We start from the raw sequence: 6,271 nt of genomic DNA, 5'->3' as shown, positions 1-6,271 counted from the left end.
ACACATACGTATCTGTACAGAAACATGGCAGGAACACTTGTCAATGAATATGTTAGAAAATGATAAAATGGCTAAGAGCTCTCGAGTTGAATCATGTTGAAGAATATAAGTCATCGGAAACTTGAAATTGGCACTTAGGTGACGAGGGGTAAATTAAATGACACTCAAACAAAAACACAACAAACTTCATACACTTTAGACCTTGATCAATACTCTTATGAATAGTCAACTGTTAGACATGAATAATCACAACCAAGAACATACACAGAGCATATCAATATGTACCTGCAAGCCTAGAGAATTAATAGTGACAACCTAGGCACTCAGAAGGACTCGTCAATCTAGGCATCCCTTGTGCTAGCAACAACTATGGTGAAAGTGTGTGAAAGCATCATAATCAAGTAAGCATCAGACAGCAAAAAAAGATGACTAGTCAACTGCAAGAACACGAACCCAGAAATACATGTGATGACTAGTCAACTGTCAAGAACACAAACCCAAAAAATTTAGATATGCAAACCAGAAATTTGTTCACCCAAATACCCACCATTGGGAAAAACCGGGGGTCATCAACCGACCAGACATTCCACTAAGTAGAAAAAGATTCTTACAAAGTAACACAAACAAGCTCAAAAAAAACCTAGATCTATTTAGGAAGATGAGCTATACCTCCTTTGTGCAATCTTCTTCTCCAACTTAGCAAAGCTTCAAGCTCAGTTCTTCATGGCAATGGCAGCTCCTTCTCCAGCTCTTTCATCCCATGGCACTAGCTTGCAAGCTCTAACTCAGACTGAAACCAAAATTTGGATTCAAAGGAGAATGACCAATTTCTTCAAGAAACCATACTCTTGAAGAAATCAGTCTTGAATCTGACCTAGATATAAATGAGAGAGTGTTTTAATTAGCTAGATGCAGATTTTCATTTTTCAAATGTAGTTGTCAAAAAGAAACAATTTGGAAAACTCAAAGATGAAAAATATGAAGGTGGCTCTTGAGGAAGAAGCGATAGTTTCCAAGGAAACTTTCCAAAACTTGCCTACAAAAGTAACAGCTGCCAAATGAGGAATTCTCTTGCCTTTACACCCAAAAATTCTCTAGGTCAGAATCGACACATGGCAGCAGAAAGGGAATGGAGAATAGGACAAAAAGGTTGGTTATCCAGCTCGAAACCCTACAGAGCAAGGATGGCTAGTCATACGAGAAACAGATGACTAGTCATCATTTTATGAAATCAATTTAATGCAATGTGATGCAATGCACAATTTACCTTTGTCAATTTTCTTGAACCTCCATAGGATAGATGTTAGTTAAGAACACCTACAGAAGCTATTCTTAATCTAAACTTGAGCTTGATAAAAACAATAAAAATCATATTACAAAATTGTCAAGGGAAGCCAAAAGAAATATTCAAAATGCATACATTAACAAAACTTGCTAAAATAAAATACAAGATATAATGAATAGTGTTGACGTGAGTTAATGTATTAAATCAAGGAGATTTATTTCCTAAGTTAATTAGGTGATTTACTTCCTTGTTTTATATAGTTGACACATCCTTGTATAATTAGGAGATATTCTCCTAATTAATTACTGTATCTATTTCCTTGAGCACCCTTGTAGACTCTTATATTTACCTCCTTATTTAGAAGAATACAATTAATCTAAAGTATCCAAACCATATTCATATTTTAGCATGGTATCAGAGCAATCGATCCTAGGTTGTCTCTAAGCCCTCCAATCATACCCTCAAATTTCAAACCCAAACCCTAAATCACATTCCTTACCTCTCAAATCAAATCCTATTATCAATCTCCTTAAACACATATCTCTCAAATCAAATTCCTAAATCAAATTCACACATCAAATTCCTCAAATCAAATTTCCAAAGTTCTCAAATCAAATTTCCCAAATTCTCAAATCAACTCCTTAACCCCAAACACACACTCATATCAAATCTTACTTTTGCTGCGATGTCAGGACCCCTACGATTCTCTCCCTCCTTGCAGACTCATAGAAGCATGCAGTTGATCCTGCTGAACTGGCTACACGGGCTCGTGCTTCTCTCGCCACCACCAAAGGTTATGCTTTTCATACGTCATCTCCAAAGCCCACATGGATTATTGACTTGAGTGCTACGGATCACATGATATTTGATCCTAGCCAACTTATTGGTCGCAAACCATCCACTCCTCCGGTGGAGTTTAATGCTATCTCTATCTCTCTCTAACTCCATACATCTAGATTTTATATTGATTGTTCCATCCCTATTTCTACGACAACTACTTAATGAGCGATTTCAGATATGAAACTTGTTAAAACAGCTCTTCACAACAAGATGAAGAATGAGTGTCTAGTAAATTCTATGATTGTCTACATTGAAAAAGAACTTGCTGACAGTATTGATTCATATGCAATAACGGAAGATTTCAATTCTCTCCAGGATCGCAGGGCACAACTTGAATAGATACACTTTTAATTATGGTGTTGAACATATATTCATTTTGATCATATCAATTTTTTGTTGTTGCATTTAATATGTATTTGTTTTGTGCTAAATCTTATTGAAAATTAGTTATAGCTATGAATTAGCTTGGTTTATATTATTTAAGGTGTACTTTATTTTAACTAAATTTTTGTACTAGCCTACCCATAGAAAAATTAGTGATTCCACCATTGCTCCCCCTTTCATCCAACTAACCTAAGGCTTTTATAATTGGTTGCCTCTCAAGGCATTGCACCATTCTAATAAAACACATTAAAATAATGTCTTCCCCTTTTTCACAACTTAATATCTATAATTGACAAAACTCAATATAGCTATTGAATACAAGAATTGGTCAAACGAAATTGACGAAAACGACTTTTGGATTCAAATCCTTTTACGCCAGCGGCATTGAAAACAATTAAATATGTATGGAATTACTACACCAAAGCTTTAAGAATAAAGCTACAGAAAATCCTTTAAAATCATAGTCTAAAATATCGTTAATATCAACAAAATATCGAGAATATTATCATTTTTTTCGGGTCAAAGATACTTTGGAACGTATCCATACACATATCATATAATTATCGATAATATTGAAAAATATCGACGTTGATAATTTTTCTCACACTTCAACAACATTTGGCCAAAATATCTCTATAATATTGATAATATAGAGATGATGAAGACAATGAAAAATTTGAAGAGTTAACACCCCTTGAGGTTTCTTTTGTTTGCACAAACCTCCCAGCTCTCAAAAATTACACGAATACCCCCTAAGGTTTTAGTTGTTTTTACAAAACCCTTTTCGTTTATTGTTTGTCCAAAAATTGATGATTTCATTGAAAAAAAAATTATACAAATGACAAAATTAACCTCAATGAAGTATATAGAATCTAATCGCAACGGCCAACTTTGTCATTTGGAGAATTGTTTTTGTATAAAATCATCAATTTTTGGATGAAAAATCAATGAAAAGGAGTTTTATGAAAACAATTTAAAACCTCTCAATTCTTTGGTACTCAGATATACCGATGGTCCATAAAACTTTGAGTGCACCTACTAAACCTCTCAAAATATTTTGGTATTCAAATATGAGTCTGCAATGTCTATGAAGCTTAAGTACATTTGCTGAAGCTATGAACAACATAATAGCCCTTAATTCATTAAATAAATTTAAGGGTTAATTACAATTTGGTACCCTGAAGTTGTACCCTTAAGGCATGTTAGTCTCTATCTTTTCAATTTTAACAATCACGTACCCTTAGTTTGTAAATTTTTTGCAATGTGGTTCCGCCGTTAGGGTTTCTGTTAGATCTCTCTGTTAATTGCCTACGTGGCATTGTGGGTCCCACATTTTTTAATTTTAAATTGATTAAAATATGAATAAAATATTAAAAATCAAAAAAATCAAAAATCAAAAAATCAAAAAATTTCTCTCTCTCTCTCTGCTTTCTCTCTCTGCAACGAACCCAGAACCTAGCTCTCTCTCTCTTCTATCTGCTCTCTACCCCATGACACCACCACCTGCAAACTATCCACACCCTAGCTTGCAACCACATCCCCACGAACCCAGAAACCCAGACCCGATTTCTTCTCCCTCCCCCAATTTCTTCCCCCCACCCAGTTATCTATTACAAAGAAAACCAATCAATCCTGTCTCAAAAACCATAGTCTAATAACACCCTAGAAATCAAATCATGCAATTATATGAATAAAATATTAAATTTCTTCCCCCTCCCAGAAATCCTTCCTTCCAATTTCTTCCCCCCAATTCCTCCCAATTTCTTCCCCTCCATAATGGCGTCGGGGAAGTCCAGATCGGAGGGGATGGAGATGAGGGGATGGTGGTTGAACTCGGAGCGGAGCGAGTCGATCCAGGAGGTGAGGTCGGAGGGGTTGTAGAGAAAGGCGTCGGAGGCGGGCCTTGTAACTGGTATCGGCCATATAGCCTTCGATCTCAGCGGATGGTGGAAGAAGAAATCGGAGAGGGGGGGAGAGAATAGATCTGTGTGGGGGTAAGAAATTTGGGGGGAGGAGGGGTAGGGGGAAGAGAATAAATCTGGGTGGGGGGAAGAAATTGGGGGAGGGAGAAGAAATCTGGGTTGGGGGTAAGAAATCGAGTCTGGGTTTCTGGGTTCGTGGGGATGTGGTTGCAGGCTGGGGTGTGGATAGTTTGTAGGTGGTGGTGTCATGGGGTAGAGAGTAGAGAGCTGGGTTCTGGGTTCGTGGCAGAGAACGAAAGCAGAGAGAGAGAGAGAGAGAGAGAGAGAGAAATTTTTTGATTTTTTGATTTTTAATATTTTATTCATATTTTAATCAATTTTAAATTAAAAAAATTAAAAAATGTGGAACCCACAATGCCACATAGGCAATTAACAGAGAGATCTAACAGAAACCCTAATGGCGGAACCACATTGCAAAAAATTTACAAACTAAGGGTACGTGATTGTTAAAATTGAAAAGATAGGGACTAACATGCCTTAAGGGTACAACTTCAGGGTACCAAACTTTAATTAACCCTAAATTTAATAAATGCTAAGTATTTCACAATACTCTTACTCCCCTTTTGTGCATTCCAAATGGCTGAAATCATGATTGCATATCCAATTTGTCATTGTATCTTCTCAATTATCAATAGGAACCTCTTTAACACAATAAGATGTCTCCATCAAAAATTTATACCAAGAACATCACAACTCGGACCCATTTTTATCATGTCAAAATGAAGACAAAATGAATTAGTCCCAATAATAATACATCAACATATATTTCCTTTATAAATGAATTGTGATCATAAAAGAAAATTTTACTCCAAATGAAAAGGCATACCCAAATGTGCTTTTCATATCCTCCTCTGAACCACTCCAATCACTATTGCAAAATCCAATTAAGACAACAGATTTTCCAAACACATATTCAATGCCAAATTCTAGAGTTTCTTGTACATACCTCAATACTCTTCTTGTAGCTTCAAAATGCTTCTTTGAAGGACCATGCATAAATCTAGCAACCAAAGTACCTGAATACATGATGTCAGGCCTAGTTGTTGTTAAATACAATAAACATCCAACTATTTTCCTGTAGGTCTCCTCATCTACAAGTTCACATTCATCTTTCTCTTTTAAGTTTCTCAGTTGGAACCAGTGGTGTGCTAACTGGTTTGCAATCCTTCAATCCAAACTTTTTAAGCAGAGTCTTGGCATATTTCTGTTGATGAATAAAAATTCTCCCTTCTTTCTAGATTACTCCTATTCCAAGAAAGTGATGCACAAGCCAAGATCAGTCATCTCATACTTGTTCATCATATACTCCTTGAACTCTTTCAACATCTCAATGCTGCTTCCAATGTAACCAATATCATCCACATATATTGACACCATGACTGTACCCATACCTTCTTTGGTCTTCACATATAGTGTAGCTTCACTTATGCTTCTTTGAAATCCACACTTGAGTACATGAGTGTCAATCTCACCACACCAAGCCCTCGGTGCCTGCTTCAAACCATAGAGGGCCTTTCTTAACTTATAAACCTTATCTTCTGCATCCTTAACTTCAAATCCTTCAGGTTGTTCAATATAGACTTTCTCCTTCAACACTTCATTTAGAAAAGTTTCCAATTTCTTTGTGCTGCCAACACAATGAGGGTTCTAATTGTATCCAACCTTGCCACTAGAGCAAAGGTTTCGTTGAAATCAACCCCTGGCTTTTTATGTGTATCCCTTAGCTACAAGCCTTGCCTTGTGCTTTTGGATAGAATCATCAAGACTCAGCTTTGTCTTG

This window comes from Prunus avium, chromosome 3 (assembly GCF_965620075.1).
Source record: "Prunus avium chromosome 3, drPruAviu1.hap1.1, whole genome shotgun sequence".
In the NCBI taxonomy this organism is placed as follows: domain Eukaryota; kingdom Viridiplantae; phylum Streptophyta; class Magnoliopsida; order Rosales; family Rosaceae; genus Prunus; species Prunus avium.
The sequence above is the reverse complement of the archived record's forward strand: the minus strand, read 5'-3'. Positions refer to the sequence as shown.